At 43.7% G+C, this 25,326-nt stretch overlaps 1 protein-coding gene across 1 annotated transcript in view; it reads left to right on the top strand.

Annotated features, from left to right (window-relative positions):
• Nucleotides 1–25,326, top strand: part of PRKG1 (protein kinase cGMP-dependent 1) — a 988,282-nt gene that overhangs the window by 830,433 nt on the left and 132,523 nt on the right. The window lies entirely within an intron of this gene.

The raw sequence follows: 25,326 nt of genomic DNA, 5'->3' as shown, positions 1-25,326 counted from the left end.
ATCAAAATATTTTGCCCAACATTTTTGAACGATTTTCTAAAGTTTGGGGTGGAGGCGAAAGTGGGAGAACTTACTTAGTGGGGACGTACTTAGTTTTGACAAGGTGGCTTACAGTTTCCCCCCCCCCTTTTCTTCTTTCTTTAACAAAAAGCCTTGTTGCTGTGTTGACCAGCTGCTCCAGCTTCATTCCTGGACAGAATGTCATCAAGTAGCATTGATGCCAGGAGCACTTTGACCAGGGATGAGGCTGGAGCAGTCACACCGCTGTTTGTAGCATTAGCAGCCAGGCTTTTTGTTTAAGAATGAATGAAAAAAGAAGAAACATTAAGTCTCAGCTACCTTGTTGAAAGTAAGTACACGCCACCGAATGTCCTGCCACTTTCATCGCCCCCCCCAGTCCCTTGGTGTTATCCAATTGTGCCCAGGACTAGTGTAAACCAGCGCCTGCACAATGTAACTAGCACTTGCTTGGGTGATGAGAAAAGGTGGTGATTCTAGGGATGGCGGAGAATTTCTCCCCGAAACTTCGGGGGGCCGAGTGCCAACGTGTTCGGCCCCCCGAACAAGTTTCGGGGAGAAATCCTCCACACACACCCCGCCCCCCGCACACACCCCCCGGGACGGGACTTACTTTCACCGAATGTCCCTCCCGGTGGCTGGTCCGGCCGGCAGTTCGGCGGGTGTTCGAGCGAGGCGGGAGCGGCAGCCGGTCTTTCGACTGGCTGCCGCCGCCGCCATTGCAATGAAAGAAAAAAAAAACGCCCCCTGATAGGCTACGTGACGATTCACGTAGCCTATCACGGCTAGATTTGCAAAGTCAGCCGTGATAGGCTACGTGAATCGTCACATAGCCTATCACAGGTGACTTTAAAAAAAAAAAAAAAAGAGTGTACGGATAATGGCGGCCCCCATAGGGAGCCGCCATTCCCGTTCCTTATTTGGTCGCTGTAGTCTACGTAAATGTTTACGTAGACTACGGCGAAAATAAGGGCAACGCTATTTGCGTTGCCCTTATTTTCGCCGTAGTCTATGTAAACATTTACGTAGACTACGGTGACTAAATAAGGAACGCGAATGGCGGCTTCCTATGGGGGCCGCCATTCGCGTACGCGCTTTTTTTTTTTAAAGTCACCCGTGATGGGCTACGTGACGATTCACGTAGCCTATCACAGCTGACTTTGCAGATCTAGCCATGATAGGCTACGTGAATCGTCACGTAGCCTATCAGGGGGTGTTTTTTTGTTTTTTGTTTTACTTTCGTGTTCGCGGCCGGGCGAGGCGAGGCGCCTCCTCCCCGGCCTGAATTTCGGCCGGGCGAGGCAGGAAGCCTCCCCCCCCGGCCTGAACTTCGCGGGGGGAGCAGCGAAGCGCCTCCCCCCCACCGCGAACGGCCTTCGACGACAGGTAAGTGACTTTCGTCCACCCCAGGTGATTCGCTGCTGAATTTTGACAGCGAAATTCAGCAGCAAATCGCTGCTTTTTCCCGTTGCTCTATCAAATGCTAGTTGTATTGCATAAATGTTGGCTTAGTGCAACATTGTTAATGCTAGCACAGGGGCACACTTGGATACTGTCTCCTGATATTTTCCCCGCAACTGCATTCATGGGGAATGAATGGTCTCACAAAGATAGGTGTGGTGTGTGTGTGTGTAAATTCCACTCAGCCGTTCTTTTAGTCTGATCCAGCAGGGCTCGCCAATGCCGTATGTTTTATTCACTTCAGTGGAGGTGACAGCTCAGCAGGAGCAGAGGGAGTGCGCCCACAGAGCTACCCCTTCTATTGAAGTGAATGGGAAGCCTGCTCTCACAGGAGCTCTGAATTACGAGATGTGGATGCAGTTCAGAAAACGTTATTCACAGATAAATGAGCACCTAAATCCGATTGATTACAACTTTAGCAAGCTCCAGGATTTTCACACGTGAGATTTAGATCAGCTTTGAGCTTCTCCACTATTTATCTGAATGTGTGATATTATTAAGACTTGATAGAAAATGCAATAAGGACATTTGTTATCAGAATTAGAATTCTGGCTGATGTACATGGTATATTCCTCTTGCGATGTAGATTTCATATTTTACATTCATATAAACAAAGCAATAAATAAACAAACCAAAATGGTTTGGATCCAGATTTAGAAAATCAGTCAGATGCCCTCAATCATGGAGGGCATCGTCAGATACAGGAGGCTCTTCTCTTCAGAAGGTTGTCTTCCACGAGTACGGGCCGTTGCAAGCGCACGAGAAACGATATGGAGCTAGGGTGCTCCCCCTCCTCATGCATTAACTTTTACCTCTTTCAGAATGCCTGAATAAGACTTCTCTCTCATGGACATCCATGGTTCTTTCACATTAGTGTGCTTAAGACTCAGGTCTATATCCAATCTGCCTTATTGCTGATGCTTGCTTATTTTAATTCGTATAAAGTACAGGGCATTATGTACTCTGGGTTTTTTATGTAGTTGTATTGTGGACAAATGTGAAGCCAATAATTTGATTAGGTGTATTTGTTATTAATTAGTCTGCACTGTAATGCCCCTTGGTACAAGGGGCTTGCTTACCATTTTGTGTTATTTTTCATTTTTAATATTAGACCTGTACATTTTCTGTTTCAAAAGCAACATTTACTAAGCTGCAGCATGTGAGAACTTGGTCATTGCAGTATAAATGGGAAAGTACATAACTAGGGTATTTCAGATGTTCTTTATGTGACCATGGATGGAAAATGCTAATGAGATTCTGAATGCAAAGTATAATTTGGTCATACTTAAAACAAAAACAACATAACCTTTTTATGGATCCTTTTTATGGACCCTCCAAAAGTATCAGTAGCATTATTATTCTACAGTGGTTTTGTTTAGCTTGAAAAAAATTCGTTTATAAATGCATGAACAATTGGAAATCAGAGCCTGCATTAAAAGTGATTTAATTATAAGTATGATCCTAGAGCTCATTTCAGTATACATGCTGTTTACATGTACATAGTTCCACCTCGACTATTTATTTGTTTCTCTGTTGCACCTTGGCAGCTGGCAAACTGCTTTCGGAATGCCTTTGAGTTTGAAACAACCCGGCTACATCCACTGAACTAGCCACATTGTTTGGATTGCTCCCTTAAATTTACTTTGATGTAGCCCGTGCTGTAAACAGAACTGTTAACTCTTACTTTGTTAACTCATACTTTCAGTGGTCCAGTTTTCACTCTCTTGTAATTTTGCCAAATATTAATACGAAGAATCTAAAACTTTGGTCAAATATCTCCATGCCTGAATGTCATCTTCAAGATTTATTTTTGGAGGATAAAGCTTAAAATTAGGGTAGAAGAGTATCTGGGAAGTGCTTTTTATGAAATACAGCTCTGTGTTTAAGCCTTAAGAAACTGAAGGGTAAAAAATAGTGGCACCAAAAAATAGTGAACTGAAACCATCCCATGTTAACAACAGAACAGAAGTATGTGATAGGCAGATTAGGACTTAAAATAACCTGACCTAATACAGTTGGTATAATGTAACAGTAATGGATCTACCAGCTATTCCCAACATCAGTTCTATGAACCTGTTGTTTTGGTTTCTTTTTAAAGCAAGAAAGTCTCATTAGTGCTGACAGGATGTCGGTGATATGACCTGAAACGCAGTGCTCTGTATAGCTTGAGAGCTCAAAAGCCATTTCTCTGCCAATGAGGTTTTTTTCTAGCAATTCTTCTTTTGATCTACTAGTCAAATGGGTGCAAGTGTTGCAGTCCAAGCAAACAGTGAGAGAGACAATCGCAAAGTAAATAACATAAGAAGAGCCCTGCTAGATCAGACCAAGGGCCCATTTAGTTTATTATTCTTTTTCCAACAGTGACTAACTAGACGATTCCAGGAAGCTAATAAGCAGAGCATAAAGGCAGAGCGCAGCCCACCCCACAATATTTGCCTGCCAGCAACTGCATTCAGATATTCACTGCCTCTGAACATGGAAGCAGAGTAACTCTGAATATTAATTATTTCTTTCTTCCAGAGACTGATATTGACTTGAACTCATTTTTTAAAAGAGACGTTAACAGCACATGCCTACTCAGAAGTAAGCCCTATTGAGTTCAATGGGGCTTACTCCCAGGTAAGTGGGTACAGAATTACAGCCTTACGGTGTAATCCTATGCGATCGGAGACTTCCAAGAGCCCAGTGCCATGACAGGCTCTTGCCAACAGGGCAGGAGAAACGGCAGAGGCCTTGTTAGCCTTTCTGCCCTCCTCTGGCACTTTTTCACCTTTGAGCCTGTCTAAGTGAGTTGCATATTGGGAGTGGGGACTGGGATCAAAAGGCCTTTGGACCTGGCAAATCCACGGCCTTTCTTTTCCCCACCCATCAGACCTTAGAAGAAGAGCCGCTGGCTAAGGATGTCAGCATGTCACAGGAGTCTGGGAAGGGGATGGAATCTGGCAGACATCCCCCAGTTCGGCCCCCTAGACTCCAGTCTGCAGACCCATGTGACTGCCCGACTTATGGCCATTTATGCAAAAGCAGCCGTTTATGCAAAATTATAGGCGTAAATGGACCATTTATGCCTGTAATTTTGCATAAATGGCTGCTTTACAGTTGCCATTTGCACACATGGGCATTTACGGAAAAAGGCCAAGCTGCCATTTTTATGCAAAATGGCAGCTCGGCGAGGGATCGGGCAGCTGCTCACCACCCACTGGGTGCCACAGACTGCCTAGCAAGCAGGGGCAGCTGGCCAGCAGGGCTCCAATGAGCAGCACACAACCCAGACTAGGGTGAGTTTGCCCATCCCTGTCGTGGAGCTTCCCATGGCCGCTGGGAGAGAATGGGGTGGAGAAAATCCAAGCAGAGAGTTTCACCTCTGAGATCATGGCGCTGTTTATGGCCTATATCCCATGTCCCTTCAGACACAGTCTTGGGCCATAGAATTATTCTCTTCATACGTATATTTTAAATATGGCCCTAATAATGAAAATGAATTTCAGTCTTAGCCATTACAGCAGGGACATCCTAAGGGGGATTGCTTAGCTTCTTACCATAACATCCAGTGCTTACTCTCAGTGACAGAGTGAAGATTGACATTGACACTGGATTTATCTTTAGGTTTTATTTTTTCTGGATTCAGGGGCTGGGGAATGGCATGAATAGCCCATTTCCCCAAACCATTCTCCTTCACCATCACCCATCCTTAAGCAGAGAAAATCTCCTGTCTCCCCTTAGCTGCTCTGTGGTTAATGACATCAGGAGATGCTGCTTCCCAAACACAATCAAATTCATCGCAAAACGTTTGGAGTAGATGTTATAGTTTATTATGTCCTGTCATATTAAAGGGAGTATCTGTCATTATGCCAACTAGTTTTATGTCACTACAAGACCACTTTACCAAATGCTCTGGCTCAGTTTTTATTGGCTTCCTTATTCTATCTACTTTCAATAGCATTTATTCCTGTCACTGTTATACTCTCTTCATCCTGAACACTTAAATTAATTGACTGTCATTAAACAAACACATTTTATTTATGTAGTGTGGGTTTCAGTCACTATTTAGAATAAAACCAACTCAGATTTTGTTTATATTTTGCACTATATTTGACTCAGTGTAATCTCTTTTAATAATTTTTTTCTCCCTCAAGCTTTTTGCAGGATTATGTTTAAAAGGGTGACTATTGCATCTAACTATCCACATTTCTGGTGAATCACCGCTAGAGATGTAAAATTTCCCCCCCAAATTAAGTCATGGGAAAAACCTGTTTGGGGGTGGGGGGATGGAGATCCAGAAAACCTAAAAGATCTTGGGGAAAATTTAGATGTGAAATACTTGTTTTCAAGTGCTCTTTACAGATCTGGAGTCACTTTGTTGATCTAGGAATGTAAAATATATTATGTATAATATGGTTTGCTCATTAAATTATCATTAACATTGAAAACATATTAAAATAAAATCAGTTAGTGAATTTGTAATTACTGGGCCAGATCCAATAGTTCCCTACCACTGGCAGCCAGCACTGGTGCATGTACGGCCCCTGTTGCTGGTGGCCATGATGTTGCACTTCTGGGGGCAAGTCCCAAAACAAGCAGAAACACTCATTTCTGGAAGGGGAAGGTCACACGCACAGCAGGACCAGTGATGCTGGACGGTAGCACACTATTGGATCCTGCCCATTGTCTGAATAGACTATGCTTTTAAATCTAATATACCAAACCAGATAATTTTACTAGCAAACCAAGTTATACATAATACATTTTAGGTTCCTGCTATATGGCTAACTAAGGGAATTTCAGAAAGTAGTCCCTGAAACATCAGAATCCCAGAAGCCAGAAGAAACAGGAAGAACTGGAGGCAGAGGAAGACTGATGTACAGCATCTGTTCTTATTTGTGAGGAAGTTGGGGAACTTCCTAAATCTATTCCTATTTGTGGGGTAGGGAAATCTGGTCTGAAAGAAAAGCTGTTGAGAGCTTGTTAAGCTATATGAAACTCTTTCACCTACTAGGAATAGTAACCAAGCATATTTAATTTAAGAACCTTTAAGAAGAGTGACATTTTATCCCCTTTTGTAAACAATTCCATCGAATAAACATCTTAATTTTTGTTCATTTTGAAAGGTTGTCTCTAGTGGTTGTGTCAATCCCATGCCTCCACCATAGGAACCAGACTGCTGAGTGTCTTTTAGGTAGAGAAGGTGTATTCTGATGACAATGGTTAAATGTTTTATAGGTGAGGCAGCATTTCCTAATGGTGAGGTCTAATTGAGAAGTTTATTAAAAATTCTGGTATTGAGTTCCATAGACCCAAGACATGCTGTCCCTCTCTCTCTCTCTCTCTCTCTCTATATATATATATATATATATATATATATTTTTAAAGAGAGATATTTTGTCACATGCGGTGGCAATGGTGGGATAACCTACAATAACCTAAAACCCCTACATGTGGATTTTAGAATTTCATTCATTGATTGCTACAGCATCTAACTAGAACTAGTTCAGAAACAGAAGAGTCTGTAGAACAAAACCAAACTGCCCTGCCCATTGTCTGATTAAATTAGGCTTCTAAATCTAATATACCAAACATGATAATTTTATGAGCAAACCAAGTTATACAAAACAAGAATGCACAATTTTCTTCACATATAATGGCTCTAATCACTTGTTGGTAAACTGAGCATGACTCAAAGCATTCATAAATGTCTGCCAGTAAAATATACAGTAGATCAATAATTTTAATAAGGAAGTAATAGCTATGCTGGGAACCTTACAGAGAAAAAATTAAAAAATTCCCCCATGGCCTCAAAACTTCCAGAAATTTTACATCTCTGGTCTTTCTATAAAAGTCTTCTTATGTATCTTTTAGAAACCATTTGGGAGGAGTAAAGGCTGGGTAGCAAAATATGAACAGGTTGCCTTAAACATTTTATGCATCAATCTAAAAGAAAATATTTCATAATCCAAAATAGTTCAATTTTTTGGAGGAAAAATAAAAGAACCTTGCAAAATAACAGGAAAAGCCCCCCACCCATTTTCCCATTCTTCCCTCCCGGAGCCTCACATCTCTGGTCGATAGATTTTTATATATTTCTACTTCAGCCTCTAACAAGTTCCTAAGTAGGGCTGGGCAAAACAAGCAATGTTCAAGCTCATCAAGTCTCTCCAAGCATCAACTCGCTGCTTGTTTCTCCTCAATTTGCATTTCCAGTCGCTGTTCATTTTGTGAAAATGGGGAAATTGTGCAAAACTAACAGCTATCAAATGCAAAAGTTGTGCAAAAAGTTCCCAGATTTGTGCAAATTCCCCTAAGAGACTAAAATGTAGGTGATTTAACAGTTGTGCATTTTGAGAAAGTTGTGCATTTTATTGTTTCATAGCACAAAATGCCTGTTGACCACAGATGGCCAAATTCTTTAATCTTGTCAGCCGTGCTATTCTCCAAGCAACGGGCCAAGTACCAGTAATGGTCAGCTCCATAACAAAGTTGGTAGTATTTAGGAGTAAATATTTGATTGTTAGTAGAATATGTTTGTGCCCCCGGACAACTGGGTTCTTTCTGGGCATTCACAGTTAAATCCTCATAAAGGTATTCAAAATACTGAACGTTATAAATTTTTAAGAGAATTAAGCATTGAGGTGAATATATGTGCTAATGCTAAGGCAGCATTAATATTTGGAGTAGAAAACATTTATTGCTTCTTTGAGTGCTCCGGCCCATACAGTTAGGATCTGTATTATCATTTCTTCCAAAGTCTCAAATAGGAGACTTCTGTGACTAATTGATATGCATACACACCTGCAGAACATTAAAGAGCAAAAGTGGTTAATGTATGCTTCTACTCAAATAAATTTAAATTACATAGTTTTCCCTTAGCATCCATATCCATCTGCAAGACCTATGATGATTGTGATCAGGTATATAGTAATAGATTATTAAGTAATACATCATTTTATTTTTAATATATCATCAGGGATTTTTTTTGCAATTTAGCAGGAGTGTCTTCTACACTACATTCATACTGCATGTCATTTTGCTGTGAACCCTATTATGCTATCACAGGGATTTTTCCTTGCAGCTTACAGTGTTCTATTGCACAAATTTATTTGACTGCAGGATGGTGCATAAAGATAATGGAATTCTTTAGCTTCTGCTCCCCTAAACAGTGGGAAGTTTAGAGCTACGTTTCCAGTGGTGGTTACTTTTGGAGCAGAGATGACTGGGGATGTTTGGTGGCTTTGTGAAACTATGCGATTTGTTTCTTTCTTCATTAAATTTCACCCTGCCCTTACAGTGAACAATAAAATACAGGAAAAAATGACAAATGTTAATTAAAACATTAAAACCCATCAATTGAAAATGTATCCAATAAAATAAAAACTTCCAATAAAACGCAAATACAAATACAAATAAAAGCTAATACAAGCACATCATTAAGAAAGAAATAACAGCACCCACCAGATTAAAAAACCAAATTCAGCAGCAGAACAACTTAGATGCCAAAAGCCTGCCTGAATAAAAATATCTTTGCCTGCCGGCAGAAGGAGAGCAAAAATGGAGCTACCCTGGCCCTCCCTCGTGTTCCCTTCACATGTGTCTCTGATAGTGGTGGGACTGAGTGAAGGGCTTCTCTTTAAGATCTTAAAACCCAGGCAGGCTTATATGGGAGAATGCGATCTTTCAAATAGCTGTATAGGGCTTCAAAGGTTATAGCCAACACTGAATTGTGTCCAGAAACAAGCCGGTAGCCAGTGAAGATGTTGTAACTAGGGATGGCATGGGAGTCTGAAAAGGGGGTGGAGCACGATGGACTCCCCCCTCCAGCCTCCTGGACCATGCTTGCCGAGCCCTGGGGTACTGACGGACCCAGCCGCTGAGTGCCCCAGACTCGGCGAGTGGATGGGAACACCGCAGCACCCCAGTGCTCCTCTTCCGGAGGAGGCCAGAGTGAGCGCGCTGGGGGCTGGCCAGAACAGGACCCATCCTGCCTTCACCAGCTGTCAAGGACCTTGGCGGCACCCCAGCACTCTCACCCTGGCCCCCTCAGGAAGAGGACAGGGCTGGAGCACTTGGGGGATGCGCCACACCAAGGACTTAGCAGTCAAGGCCTTGTGCACATAAAGCACAAGGGCTTGACTGCCATTGTCGTTGGTGTGGAAGAGGAGGGGTGGCTTGGCAGGCGCAGCAGGCGCAGCAGGGAGGCTCACCGAGTGGGTCCGGGCCACACAACCTTGGGGGGGCAGCTCTTTGAGCTCCCCCGTGCCCCAGATGAGATGGGTCCATCCATCCCTAGTTGTAACAAGGGAGTTGCATGCACCCTATCCCTGGCTCCGGTCAATAGTCTGGCCACAGCATTCTGGACCAGCTGAAATTTCCAACTATGAAACTGTGTTTGTTACAAAATCTAAAGACTCAGGTTGGTCACTGTGTGAACAGAGTGCTGGACAAGATGGACTCTTGGTCTGATCCAACATGGCTCTTCTTATGTTCTTACAAACAGTTGGATTCCCAAGGCAGTATTCAAGTCCAAATAGCTCAGAACACACATGACTGTTTCTGCCGAGACTCCACTCAAAGCATATGGCAAATTCAGTCCAAAACTACTCACTCTTTCATTAGGCCTTCTTCATTTGAAGAAGTCGATCTGCTTTCACCCTTGCCATTTGCACCTCTGAAAGAGGGTTGCCAGCTCTTGAAACCCACCATTTTGGTACCAGCAGTATTTAGAGAGTCTGATGACGTAGTCTAGCACAACGCTGTCTATTTACTTTAGATGTATAGCTGGGGAGGAGAATCTTATCTTGTGTATCTGGCAGCTGGCCAAAGAGGAAATAAAACTAGAAAAAGGCACACTATTTTTCCTAGGTTTGTTGGCAATCCAACACTGAAATGCTGGCTTGAACACTTTAGAGTGTTCAGGGGAGATTAAAAAAAGCAGCTTATATTTCAGCACAACGAAGTGCAGTAACAGAAACAGAGTTGTGTCTACTACTGCTATCTCGGAATTATGGCCCCTGGCCCTTATGACTGATTATGTCCAATACCAATTATGGCTGATTTGTAAGAAAACCCTATGGTTTTTGTATAGGTGGGCACACACCTTGGTTCATTCATGTAGGGCCACTGTAGGCAAAAGTCAAGTGAGGGTGGGGCTCATGCATTTTTCACCTGGTTGGTTTATGGTGAGCCAGTCATGAGAAATGACTTCCAGATGCAGTACTAGGCCACTGCACACCATTACAAACCCACCCAAATGGAAGTCCGTGGTAGAATGCATGTCTGGATTTGCATATGGATTTGCATGTCTGGATTTGCATTTGGCCAGTCCTCGTATGAATGGGCTAGGACCCACTGACTGAGCAAATTTAAAGCTGCCACCCCAGGTCCATCTGCTTTGGACCTTTGATGGCTTCAATCGCTTGAATCTACTAATTAGCAGGTCCATGGATAACGAGAAGTTCAAAGGAGGTAGCAGCAGTCTCACACTCTGTTGTTGGTAAATTATCCTCAGTGTTCAGTAATTAGATTCTTTCTGAAAAGAAATTTTAGCTTAGTAGGCCCCTATTATTTGGTACAAGTGTAGGCTTATAGATCCCATTACCATACCAGCATTCTCAAGGACTATATATTTTTCATAGAGGCAAAGAGGAGGAATGCTGTCATTTCTTTATGTCTCACTTGTTTGGTTTCTTGGTCTTCTCTTCCGATTGCTTTTTTTTAAATGAAACCTGTGCTTATACTTCCATACAGCTGGCTTTAACAAAGTGGTTTTATCAAAGGGGTATCATTTGGGGCCCCTTCATGGATCACTGCCTTGTTGTGGCGAAGGGGCTTGCGTAACTCAGTGAAGCCATAAGCTATGCTGTGCAGGGCCACCCAAGATGGACAGGTCATGGCAGAGAGTTCTGACAAAACGTGGTCCACTGGAGAAGGAAATGGCAGCCCACTCCAGTATTCTTGCCAAGAAAACCCCATGGAACGTATCACAAGGCTAAAAGAGATGACGCCGGAAGATGAGCCCCTCAGGTCGGAAGGTGTCCAATATACTTCTGGGGAAGAGCAGAGGGTATATCCAAGTAGCGCCAGAAAGAGTGAAGCGGCTGGGCCAAAGCTGAAAGCACACTCAGCTGTGGAAGTGTCTGGTGGTGAAAAGAAAATCCAATGCTGTAAAGAACAATATTGTTTAGGAAACTGGAATGTCAGATCAATGAATCAAGGTAAGCTGGAGGTGGTCAAACATGAGATGGCAAGATTGAACATCGACATCTTGGGAATCAGTGAACTAAAATGGACAGGCATGGGCGAATTTAATTCAGGTGATCATCATATCTACTACTGCGGGCAAGAATCCCTTAGAAGAAATGGAGTAGCACTCATAGTCAACAAAAGGATGGGAAAAGCAGTACTGGGGTACAATCTTAAATGATAGAATGATCTCAGTACGAATGCAAGGCAAACCATTCAACATCACAGTAATTCAAGTCTATGCCCCAACCACTGAGGCCGAAGAAGCTGAGGTTGATTGGTTCTATGAAGACCTACAACACCTTCTAGAACTAACACCAAAAAAAGATGTCCTCTTCATCATAGGGGATTGGAATGCTAAAGTAGGAAGTCAAGAAATCACCGGGATAACAGGCAGGCATGGCCTTGGTGTACAAAATGAAGCAGGACAAAACCTAATAGAGCTTTGCCAAGAGAATACGCTGATCATAGCAAACACTCTTTTCCAACAGCACAAGAGACGACTCTACACATGGACATCACCAGATGGTCAATATCGAAATCAGATTGATTATGTCCTTTGCAGCCAAAGATGGAGAAGCTCTATACAGTCAGTAAAAAACAAGACCTGGAGCTGACTGTGGCTCATCATGAGCTGCTTCTTGCAAAATTTCGGCTTAAATTGAAGAATGTAGGGAAAACCACTAAACCATTCAGGTATGACCTAAATCATATCCCTGATGAATATACAGTGGAGGTGAGGAATAGATTTAAGGGATTAGACCTAGTAGACAGAGTGCCTGAGGAACTATGGACGGAGGTCCGTAACATTGTTCAGGAGGCAGCAACTCAATCCATCCCAAAGAAAAAGAAATGCAAGAAAGCCAAGTGGCTGTCTGATGAAGCTTTACAAGTAGCTGACGAAAGAAGGGAAGCGAAAAGCAAGGGAGAAAGGGGAAGATATATACAACTGAATGCAGAGTTCCAGAGAATGGCAAGGAGAGACAAGAAGGCCTTCTTTAATGAACAATGCAAAGAAATCAAGGAAAACAACAGAATGGGAAAGATTAGAGATCTCTTCAAGAAAATTGGAGATCTCAAGGGAACGTTTTGTGCAAAGACGGGCATGATAAAGGACAAAGAAGGCAGGGACCTAACAGAAGCAGATGAGATTAAGAAGAGGTGGAAAGAATACACAGAAGAACTATACAGGAAAGATCTGAATGTCCCTGATAGCCATGATAGTGCGGTCACTGAACTTGAGCCGGACATCCTAGAGAGTGAAGTCAAGTGGGCCTTAGGAAGCATTAGTAACAACAAAGCTAGCGGAGATGACAGTCTTCCAGCTGAGCTATTTAAAATCCTAAAAGATGATGCTGTTAAAGTGCTGCATTCAATATGCCAACAAATTTGGAACACTCAACAATGGCCGCAAGACTGGAAAAGGTCAGTTTACATTCCAGTTCCAAAGAAAGGCAATGCCAACGAGTGTTCAAACTACCGCACAATTGCGCTCATTTCACATGCCAGCAAGGTGATGCTCAAAATCCTATAAGCTAGGCTTCAGCAGTATGCGAATCGAGAACCGGAAGTACAAGCGGGGTTTCGAAGAGGCAGAGGAACTAGAGATCAAATCGCCAACGTTCGCTGGATCATGGAGAAAACAAGAGAATTCCAGAAAAATGTCTCTTTCTGCTTCATTGACTATGCTAAAGCCTTTGATTGTGTGGATCACAACAAACTGTGGCAAATTCTTAAAGTGATGGGAGTACTAGACCACCTTACCTGTCTCCTGAGAAACCTGTACGAGGGTCAAGAAGCAACAGTAAGAACCAGACATGGAACAACCGAGTGGTTCAAAATTGGGAAAGGAGTACGACAAGGCTGCATATTGTTGCCCTGCTTATTTAACTTATATGCAGAGTACATCATGAGAAACGCCGGGTTGGATGAATCACAGGTTGGAATTAAGATTGCTGGGAGAATTATCAACAACCTCCGATATGCAGACGATACCACCCTAATGGCAGAAAGTGAAGAGGATCTAACGAGCCTCTTGTTGAGGGTGAAGGAGGAGAGTGCAAAAGCTGGTTTGAAACTCAACATTAAAAAAACTAAGATCATGGCATCTGGCCCCATCACTTCCTGCCATGTAGAAGGGGAAGAAATGGAAGCAGTGACAGATTTTACTTTCTTGGGCTCCAAGATCACCGCAGATGGTGACTGTAGCCATGAAATTAAAAGACGCTTGCTCCTTGGGAGGAAAGCTATGGCCAACCTAGACAGCATAGTAAGAAGCAGAGACATCACCTTGCCGACAACGGTCCATCTAATCAAAGCTATGGTTTTCCCAGTAGTAATGTATGGCTGTGAGAGCTGGGCTATAAGGAAGGCTGAGCGCCAAAGAATTGATGCTTTCGAACTGTAGTGCTGGAGAAGACTGTTACGAATCCCCTGGACTGCAAGGAGGTCAAATCAGTCCATCCTAAAGGAAATCAACCCTGAATGCTCATTGGAAGGACAGATACGGAAGCTGAAGCTCAAATATTTTGGCCACCTAATGCGAAGAGAAAACTCTGGAAAAGACCCTGATGCTGGGAAAGATTGAAGGCAAAAGGAGAAGGGGACAGCAGAGGATGAGATGGCTAGATAGTATCTCCGATGCAATGAATATGAACTTGAGCACACTCCGGGAGAGAACGCAGGACAGGAAGGCCTGGCGTGCTATGGTCCATGGGGTCATGAAGAGTCGGACACGACTGAACGACTGAACAACAAATCATTTGGGGTGCATATTTTGTGTGTGTTTGTGCTTTCTTTTGTATTTTTCTAAAAATTTTATTAAATCAAAGACAGGGCATGATCCACCGTTCAGAGGGTAGGGCTTGTGAGCTGTGCGTTCAAAATGACCTCGGCAAAAGGATGTGCATTGGCTCTGTTGCTTGAAATGATATCCGCAAAGCAGTGTGTCCAGTATTCTCCATGCCATAGCAATGGCAGCCTTCTATGCCCCCTTCCTGACGAGCAGCAAGTCCAATCCATCCTGGATAGTATATACTGCGCTACTCCAATTCCTCCTGGCTCCTTTCCAAGCCCAACTGCAGCCTGGTAATTAAGGCACACACAGAAAGAATTCCCCCTCCAGAAGAGACATGTTGTGCAATTGACATGGGGCTGAGATGCAGTTGTACACCTGTGCCTCCTTTTCACTCCCCTGCATAAAAGGGCTGGATTGTGCCTTTAGGGCAGTATCCAATGCTCACCCTGTACCTCTGCTGATCGTGTTGTGCTGGTGGGATCCATCACCAGCAGAACAGGAAGCAAGTACTGCCCAGAGCAACCCTGGAAAGGAGCCAAATGAGCTCCGCTGACCTGTTCCATTCCGGAAATGAGCATTTAGGCTCATTTCATAGAATCATAGAATAGTAGGGTTGGAAGGGGCCTACAAGGCCATCGAGTCCAGCCCCCTGCTCAATTTCCAGTTGCTTTAGGATCTGCTAGCTTCCTGTTGTGCCAGCAGTGGGCCCTGCTGGAGCACAGGCAGTGTTGGATACTGCCCTTAGTTTCTAAACACGATGACACTGTATGACCTTTTTTACCATTATGAATGATGGCTTTAATAATGAGACACTGAATACTAAGTATTGCTGTATTTTTAGGCAGTGTTTTATCCTAGTTTTCGAAAAGAATATTGTTGTCTTTACTTTCTTTTTTTTCAACATATATATATGAAAGGGTATATAGTGTTCCAAGGATATTCCATAGAGGAAATTACACGGTATATTGTGGGTATTTTGTTTGTTTGGGCTGTGTGTGTGTGTGTGTGTGTGTGTGTGTAAGAGCAGCCCATTTTCAGCAAAGTACTTACTTTGTACTTTGCACACACTACTGCTCAACCAGTGTCTAATGGGAATTAGATCCATACTCTTAATGGTATGATTGCACAATATATTCCCTGGAGTGTTGTAATTCTGAGGTTTGTTCAGACTCAAGCAGATTGGCTGCTTGGAGTCCCTAGCCACCATTTCCCAAACCCATGTCTTTCCATCAGTCTGATGAAATCAATGCTGTTTAGAAATAGTCTTGGTGCAGTGCTGGTGAAGAACGTTACTGCAGCCAGCATACCTGTAGATATAACTGCTTGTGTGGATGTCTTGTTCATGTGACCAGTGTCATGTCATAAGATATCCCAAGTCCCTCCTCTAAGCTTACACTGCTTGTGAGTAAATGATGTATGAGCAGTTACTTTCCCAAGAAAATGCTGTACAGTAATGCCTGTACCACCATGCCATATATAATTAAATCCATTTATCTTTGTAAGGACTTCTGAACTGGTTTGCTGCAGGACTTAGTGTCTGAGCCGAGAACAGAGACCTGTGTTCAGTGACAGAGCTCTCAGCCCCTGAACATAATCTGAATATGGAGAAGGACTGTAGCTCATACTCAATAGCAGAGCACGTGTTTTGCATGCCAAAGGTCACAGGTTTAGTCCCTGGTAACTCCAGGTTAAACTGGGAAAGACTGTTGTCTGAAACTCCAGAGAGCTGCTGTCCATCAGTGTAGACAATTCTGAGCTAGATGGACCAAACTCAACATTAACTCAAATTGATCTGACTCAATTTAAGGCAATTTCCTATGTTCCTTTGGGAGTTAAAGGAAATCTTCCATTTCCTATAGAGACTGATTTGGCTGTTTAGCAAATAAATAGAAGATAGAATCTAAAACAATGTTTCCCAAACTTCTTGGTAGCTGAGGCATTGTCTGAATTAATATTGGAAGCTCACTTCACTCTTACACCCAAAAAGGTTCACTTTTACGATGTGCAAGAGTATTTCTGTGTTTGTTTGTTTGCTGTTTTTGCATTACGACAGATATTCATGCTATGGTAACCTCCCATTTGGATTACTGCAGTGCATTATATGTGGGGCTGCATTTGAAAATGGTCCAGAAAGTTGGGTTAGTCCCAAATAGGGCAGCTAGACTGCTAGCTAGAATGGGCTGATATGATCATATTACACCAGTATTTCTCCATCCACACTGGCTGCCAGCCCATTTTTGGATCCAATTCAAAGTGCTGGTTTTAACCTTTAAAGCCCTAAACGGCTTGGGGCCAGGCTACCTGAAAATGCAACCCCTCCCATATTTACCTACCCAGACATTAAAATCATAATCTAAGGCATCCTCAATGTGGCCCCGCCAAATGAGGCGAGTCAGCTAGTTACAAGAGAGAGGGCCTTTTCAGTGATAGCATGTCATTTGTGAAACACTCTCCCCAGGCCACCTCACCTAGTGCCTATATTTAGGGATGTCAGAGGAATACATTGGGGGGGGGGGTGTGAAGTCCCCTGAGCATTCTGCAGCTTGGACTCTGACTTGCCAACCCACAAGCTGACCCGACTCGATCTGTGTGAGTCGGGCCAGCTCACAGATTTTCATTTTATTTCCCCCCCCTCTAACATTGGCAGCTGCAGATTGCATAACCTGTGCAAATTTCACCCATAATTAGCATAATTTGCACAAATCATGGCCACAAGGTGCTTAGTTATGTGCAAATTGTGGCCACAATTGCAACGATTTGCAGTTGCCATTTGTGCAAAATTTTAAGGGGGGGTGTTCCAGAAATTTCCCGAATTCCGGGAAAATACCTAGAAGTATAAAAATGTCTTATCTTGGTGCTGAAAGGAGATTACACAGGGCACTAGGAGAGCCTCTCTCAGGAGAGCATTCCACAAACGGAGACCACTGCCAAAAATGCCCTCTCCCTCATAGCCACCTTCAGATTGCGGGAGCATTGGAGAAGGGCCTCTGTTGATGATCTTTAGGTACTGAGGTCCCAAGTCATGTAGGGGTTTTGTAGGGATGGCGGAGAATTTCTCCCCGAATCTTCGGGGGGCTGAGCATTCGGCCCACGAAATCGGCGGTGAAATTCTCCGCCCCCCCCCCGGGACGGGACTTACCTTTGGCGAATGTCCCTCCCGGCGGCGGGTCCCGGTGGTGGTTCGGCGGCAGTTCGTCGCGGGCGGGGGTGGCGGCTGGTCTCCCAACCGGCTGCCGCCACCGCCATTGCAAAAAAAAAAAACTAAAATAAAAACACACACACACACCCGTGCATAGGCTACGTAACGATTTACATAGCCTATCACGGCTAGATTTCCAAAGTCAGCCGTGATAGGCTACGTAAATCGTCACGTAGCCTATCATGGGTGACTTTGAAAAAAAAAAAAAAGGGCGTACGCAAATGGCGGCTCCCATGGGGACTGCCATTTGCGTTCCTTATTTTGGCACGTCTAGTCTATGTAAAGATTTATGTAGACTACGGCGAAAATAATGGCAACGCAAATAGCGTTCCCTTATTTCGCCGTAGTCTATGTAAATCTTTACGTAGACTAGACGTGCCAAAATAAGGAACGCAAATGCCGGCGCCCATGGGCCGCCGCCATTTGCGTACACGCTCTTTTTTTTTTCCAAAGTCATCCGTGATAGGCTACATGACGATTTACGTAGCCTATCACGGCTGACTTTGGAAATCTAGCCATGATAGGCTACGTAAATCGTCACGTAGCCTATCACGGGGTCTTTTTTTTCTTTTCTTTTTTACTTTTTGTTTCGCGGCCGGGGAGACAGGGCGCTTCTCCTCGGCCTGAATTTCGGCCGGGCGAGGCGGGAAGCCTCCCCCCCAGCCTGAATTTCGGCCGGGCGAGGCAGGAAGCCTCCCCCCCCTCGCCTGAACTTCGGGGGGAGAAGCGAAGCGACTCCCCCCCACCGCGAAGCCAAGCTGCGAAAAGGTAAGTGACTTTCGTACATCCCTATTTATAAGTAAAGCCCAGCACTTTGAATTGGGTCCGGAAACAAATGGGGAGCCAGTGCAGGCAAGACAGAACTGATGTAAAGTGTTCATAACACCCGATCCCAGTTAACAGTCTTGCTGCCATATTCTGTATCAGCTGCAGTTTCCAGACTGTCTTCAAGGCACAATAAGAACTACCTGCTCTCAAAGTAGTCCGCCATCTTGTGTTTCTTCTTATGTCACTGTACTGACAAGTGTCTCCAGTGAGGGTAGGTAATTTTACTGCATGTCTGTATCATAAGACACTAGATCATTCAATTGGATGCAGGCTGGTTAGAAAGAGGCAAGGTCAGAGCAGTGATTCAGGAGATAGCCAAAGTAGTGAGTACTTTGGTGTCAAGGCTGGCTGTAGATAACTGTGAAAGGTGAACCAGGGAATTGGAATCAAGAGAGCAAACCAGGGGTCAGAGCCAGGTAACAAAGCTGGGAGTCACAACCAAAACGCCAAGAGTCAGAGTTAAGGAATGCAAAGAAACACATCTGAGCCTGGATGAACTTGTTGCTCAGACAATGTCCCAGTCCAGACAGGATGTCTTTTATCATTTCCTGTCCAGGAGGGCTTAACAGCCAGCTGGCGTTGGTGGCATGACCAGTCCAGAGCATGATAATACTTCACTGTTAGGAAGGTGCAGTTCTGATAGCTTATTCTAAAGGGCAGCCTCACACAGTTTGTTTGGAGCATCGTTGTTTTAATTATTTAATTAAATTGCTTTTTACACTGCGCTAGTTAGTGCCCCCTAGCGGACACTCTAGGAATGATTAATCTAAGGGAATATCACCCAGAATAGGCCATTCCTTCATTTCTCTTCCTCCTACAAGTCCTATACCACCTTATCCTTTAAGTTGCTGGGCAAGCCAAACATGGCTTTCCAATTGACAGGGGAGAACACTGGCCCTGGAAAACATTTTGGGTATCCTGAATTATATCTCTGTAGATGCAAAAAGAAGTGTATGCATTTGAGAATGTGCAAAATGTCCTTCCCTCTTCTCTAGGATTGTCTGGTTTGTAGTTTCTAGGCAGAACTGAACCTCAGCACCATTAAAAAAAAAAAAAAAAAGTTAAGCCCTTGCAAATTATCATATCTTAATTTTTGGCTTCTCTATTGTATATTTTTAGATAATATGCCATCCTCTGCATTATTTTTCAGAAAACCTTATTTGATTTATAACTTAATGGAGCTGGAATGCACATTTTGCTGTAATTAGCCAAGGGTGCTGATGTGTACTGATTCATATTTAGAAATAAATATCTCATAATTATGTGTGTGTGTGTGTGTGTGTGTGTGTGTGTGTCTTCTTTTTAAATTATGAATCATGAATGACAAGTCAAGAAGAAAACAGGTGAATTGCTGGAGAAGATAATGAGGAAGCATATAATTCCACATGTCAAAAATTATGAAATCCTTTTGCTGTGGCTTTTTTATATTTAATAGCTTGTATTTTACAATTGAATAGAAAACAGAACAAAAGCAGCAACTTTTTATCATTAATTCATAGAGTTGCTGAAATTTTGTTTAGTTCCCTTTGGCTGCAATACTGTATCCATTTACCTGGGAGTAAGCCATATTGAACTCAAGTTGACTTACTTCTGAGTAGACGTGTATACGATCACACTGTTTATTTAGTTCAGGATGACTACTGCTGCAAAAATTACTGTTAATTGTTTTTTGGTACTTTTGTTGTGCTTAACATTCCCATCTCATTTATCAAGGTAATACCTAACCGTAACAACTGACCCATGTTTTCTGACCCATGTCCACAATTTGTTTGCATTCCTTATTCAAGCTGAAAAATATGAAAGATAAATAAGTATTAATACTTGATCTGCCAAGAATTAATTTCCTAAATATTTTTTATTTAAAAATACAATTTAGTTGGTTATAATGTATGATTCCTCCCCTAATTTTCCATTTGAAATGGGAAATAAAATTCGGCCCTCCTACTATTGTATTAGCATTAGCAGTCAGCTTTCACTTGTTTCATTGATATGCAGTAATACTTGGAGCAAGGGCTCCATGAAACAGCTTTGGTTGCCTTGGTGGATGACCTACGCTGGGAACTAGACGGGGGGCTGTGTCCCTGTTGGTTTTCCTGGACCTCTCAGTGGCTTTTGATAGCATCAGCCATGGTATCCTTCTGGTCCGCCTCACTGGGATGGGACTTGGAGGCACTGTTTAACAGTGGCTCCATTCCTTCTTGGGGGGGTGGACCCAGAAGGTGGTTCTGGGGGACTTCTGTTAGACTCCCTGGCCATTCGCCTGTGGAGTTCCTCAGGGTTCCGTTTTGTCCCCGTTGCTATTTAACATATACATGAAATAATTGAGAGAGGTTGTCTGGAGTTTTGGTGTTCAGTATCACCAGTATGCTGATGACACCCAACTCTACGTTTCCTTTCCATCTAATTCCAAGGAAGCTGTTGCCATGCTAAACCGGTGTCTGTCGGCAGTAATGGACTGGATGAGGGCAAACAAATTGAAGCTTAATCCAGACAAGACAGAAGTGCCCCTGGTCAGTCAAAAGGTAGATCAGGGGATAGGGATTCAGCTTGTGCTGGATGGGGTTACACTGCCCCTGAAGACACAGGTTTGCAGCTTGGGTGTACTTCTGGATTCAGCCCTGAGCCTGGATGCCCAGGTTTCAGCGGTGGCCAGGAGTGCATTTGCACAGTTAAAGCTCGTGCACCAGCTGCGCCCGTTCCTTGAGTTGTCTGACTTGGCCACAGTGACACATGCCTTAGTTACATCCCGTTTGGTTTACTGTAATACGCTCTATGTGGGGCTGCCTCTGAAGAGTGTTTGGAAACTTCAGCTGGCTCAAAGAGCTACTGCCAGACTGTTAACTGGGGCTGGTTACAGGGAGCATACAACTCCCCTGCTAAAACAGCTTCACTGGCTTCCAGTCTGTTTCCAGGCACAATTCAGAGTGCTGGTCATGTAGGGGTGGACGAAAGTGACTTACCTGTCCTCAAAGCTTGTTCACGGTGGGGGGGAGGCGCTTCGCTGCTCCCCCCGTGAAGTTCAGGCCGGGGGAGAGGCTTCCCGCCTCGCCCGGCCGCGAACTCGAAAGTTAAAAAAAAAAAAACGCCCTCGTGATAGGCTACGTGACGATTAACATAGCCTATCACGGCTAGATCTGCAAAGTCAGCCGTGATAGGCTATGTCAATCGTCACGTAGCCTATCATGGGTGACTTAAAAAAAAAAAAAGCGCGTACGCTAATGGCGGCCCCCATAGGGAGCCGCCATTCGCGTTCCTTATTTGGTTGCTGTAGTCTACGTAAATCTTTACGTAGACTACGGCGGGCAACGCAAATAGCTGACTTTTCAAATCTAGCCATGATAGGCTACATTAATCGTCACGTAGCCTATCACGGGGGCGTTTTTTTTTTCTTTTATTGCAATGGCGGCGGCGGCAGCCGGTCGAAAGATCGGCTGCCGCCCCCGCCCAGGACAAACACCCGCCGAACCGCCGGCCGGACCCGCCGCCGGGAGGGACATTCGGCAAAGGTAAGTCCCGTCCCGGGGGGGTGCGGGTGGGTGCAGAGAATTTCTCCCCGAAACTTGTTCGGGGGGCCGAACACGTTGGCGCTCAGCCCCCCGAAGTTTCGGGGAGAAATTCTCCGCCATCCCTATGGTCATGACCTATAAAGCCCTATACGGCTCGGGTCCAGGTTATCTGAAAGACTGTATTCTCCCCTATGAGCCTACTCGTGCCCTGAGATCTTCAGGGGAGGCCCTTCTCATGGTCCCCCCACTATCACAGGCTCACCTGGTGGAAAACATGGGAGAGGGCTTCCTCTGTGGCTGCCCAAGGCTCTGGAATTCCCTTCCCAGGGAGGCAAGAGTGGCACCCTCCTTGGTATGTTACCGCAGGCAGGCACATTTTTTTTTGTTCCGGCAGGCCTTTGGAGATAGTCTGGACCTGTGAGAATATGATGGATTGGTACTATTGTTTATATTGTTGTTTTTTCAATTCTGATATTTTATACAATTTTAGTATTATTGATGATTCAATTATATTTTTAACTTTTTCTATTTATATGTTTTAAGTGTATAAGTTTTAATGTTGTTAAGCCACCTTGAGTCCCAGTATTGAGGAAAAGGCGGGATGATGATGATATCAAATTAGGGCTGATTTTGTCAAAGACACATCCATTATTTGTTTTGATGAATAAGTGAGATAAGAGCCTCGGGGGGGGGGGGGTAAGGCAATACATGGGCTGTTTTTGCAATAGGCTTCCATAAGTTATCATCCAAGATCTAGCCCATGTTGTCAAGCATACTGTATGATTTTAGTGACTAACAAGCAGATAAGTTTACTTGTACTATCCCATTATTATCTGCTTATTTATTAGTTCACACAGGAGGCATTTGTATTTGTTTCAGCTCCCCAGAAGGCTGTTGTTCACAGATAAGTCTGCTTTGCGTGTTACCTGGCCAGAAGTCGATTTTTACCTCACTTGTGATTCTTCTTTCAGCCCTTCTTTGTAATCTCTTGGAGCCACCCAGAATCAGGCAGGTATACAAATGTCTTGAGAAGGCAACTAGGCTTGATTATTGGCCATAGGGCTATCTGCAGCAAGCCAAACTAGATGTGATGCTAAATGTATCATTTGGAAGACCTGTGGTGGTGTATCACTTCGTTTTTAATTCATAATAGTTGCCATAGGGAGAGGATTTTCATCAGGACCATGGTGTGAGGGTGGGGGGGTAACCCTTTCCCCCCTGCCACATTCCCCGCTAAATCCCCACCCCCACCCCCCGGCCTGCAGCAGCTATTAGCTCCATAAGGCAAGCTCTCCTAGGCACTTCAAGTGACATGTCTAGTTTAGTCCTGGGAGAGGAAGTAAAGACAGATAGACCTACTCAGTCATTACATTCAGGAGAGCTATCAGCACAGCATGATCATCAGACTCATCCTCATTCTCCCCTCTCTTCATTTCTCACAGTAATGTATGAACTGAGCTATAGTGTTCATCTGAGTGTGGCATCTCCATATCCACGATTGAAAACGAATCAACATTATTTTCAAGGGGCACGGGCAGGTTGGTAAGGGAGATACTACCTTGTAAAGTAAAATACAGCCTAGTTTTCTTTTCGTCATGGAGAGGGAGAAGGGCATACAGCACACTACCACTTTTTATCAAGTTAAGACTTCTTGGAATATTAAGACTTTGACTAGAGTAAGAGAATTAAGAAATAACAGAAAGTTACAGGGAGCAAGATCCACAGTAGATGACTTTTCTTTCAGTTGCTCTTCCCAAGCACCAGTTAACTAGTATAATACCAGCCCAGGAACTGATGTCAGGGTTGTTGAGGCCATGTCTGCATTATGAACCTGCCTTTCATAAACTCTGGGTACTGAAATTCTATGAAGGGCCAAATGATTTCGACAAGAAAATACTTTGCACTCAAAATTACATTTTTTCTGGATTGTCCTGGGGGAAACTATGACATTTGGTGTAGGTTTTTATTGTTGGATCAGTTATGTGTTTATAGTGCTTCCTCCAATAGTGTTTTCAGTTCTGAAGAGAAATAGTTTTTGGACTAGGAAATGGTATACTTTATAAGCTTACCAGGGGCCTTCAACTAGAAGATCAGTAATAGTAGACAAGCTTCCTAAAAGACTTCTTGTGCAGCACTGCTTCTCTTACCTTGTAGGTCAGAGATGCAGAAGTCCGATGGGTGTGTTCTAGGGCACACACTCAGTTCACTAAGAGCTACAGCAAGTCTCAAGAGGCCTGGCCAGCATGCCTTATCAGGTGAACATGCCACCTAGAAGAGACCTCAGAAACGTCTGGTGTTCTATATGTGCAGGGGTTCTCAGTCGGCAAGGCAATCTGCAATGCAAAACAGAAACTTCAGTGGAAAACAAGACTAGATTTTTCAACAATTCTTCAGAGGCCCAAAGCTGTAACAGCACATTCTGATTATTAGAAGTTCCTTTTTTTTCTTTATAGTTTTGTACCACCCACAGTGGTCTGTTCTCACTTTATAATTCTTTTGTTTCACATGTCATATTATTTATTGTTATAGATAATGAAACCTCTCACTAAATTGCTGATTGGAAAAAAGGGTTCCCCTGAAAGTTTGAAAACCACTGCTGTTGAAGAAAAAGAACCAGTAGCCAGATTCAAGCCTTGGTTGGTTAATAAACGTCTATTGAGATATCTCACTCAACGTACTCCAGTCTTAAAAGCTGTTCCTAAAATTAGGTTGATTAGTGGGACCTCATTTTTTGCCTCTTTAATCATTTCCATCATCCACTCATTTTTAATTGCATATAGTGAAGTTAATGGGCTGGATCCAGGGTTTCTCTCTGCCAGGAGGAGCACTCCCTGAGGGAAGTTCCCCTTAGGATGCTCCAGCAGGGGGGGAGGGGGGCGTACAACAGGGGGGGGAATTTACCGATTTCCCCCTCCCACTGCAGACCCCAGGGCCACCTACCAGGCTGTTTCAGAGGACCATCCAACCTTCCAGAGCAGCTTTGAGAGGGGCATAGGGGACTGCAGGGAGAGGGGGAATCAGCGAAGATTCCCTTCTTCTCTATTTTCCAGCACAAATATTCCCTGTGATCACAAACCTTCTAAAGACATAAAAAGCCCTTCTGTCCATCAGAGGCAGATGCCGGATCCATGGCATTGTTGATTTAGGGTGTAATCTATGCATACTGAGACAGAAAAATGTCCCACAACTCCCAGCATTCCCCAGCCAGCCCTTTTAAGTAAAATGCTTTGTGAGGTTAACCTTAAAAGTGGTTATAGAAATACCTAAAATAAATGTATATTATG

The sequence above is a fragment of the Heloderma suspectum genome, chromosome 3 (genome assembly GCF_057233095.1).
Source record: "Heloderma suspectum isolate Gila_16-S chromosome 3, 16-S_ref, whole genome shotgun sequence".
In the NCBI taxonomy this organism is placed as follows: Eukaryota; Metazoa; Chordata; class Lepidosauria; order Squamata; family Helodermatidae; genus Heloderma; species Heloderma suspectum.
This window is presented reverse-complemented; position numbering and strand designations above follow the sequence as displayed.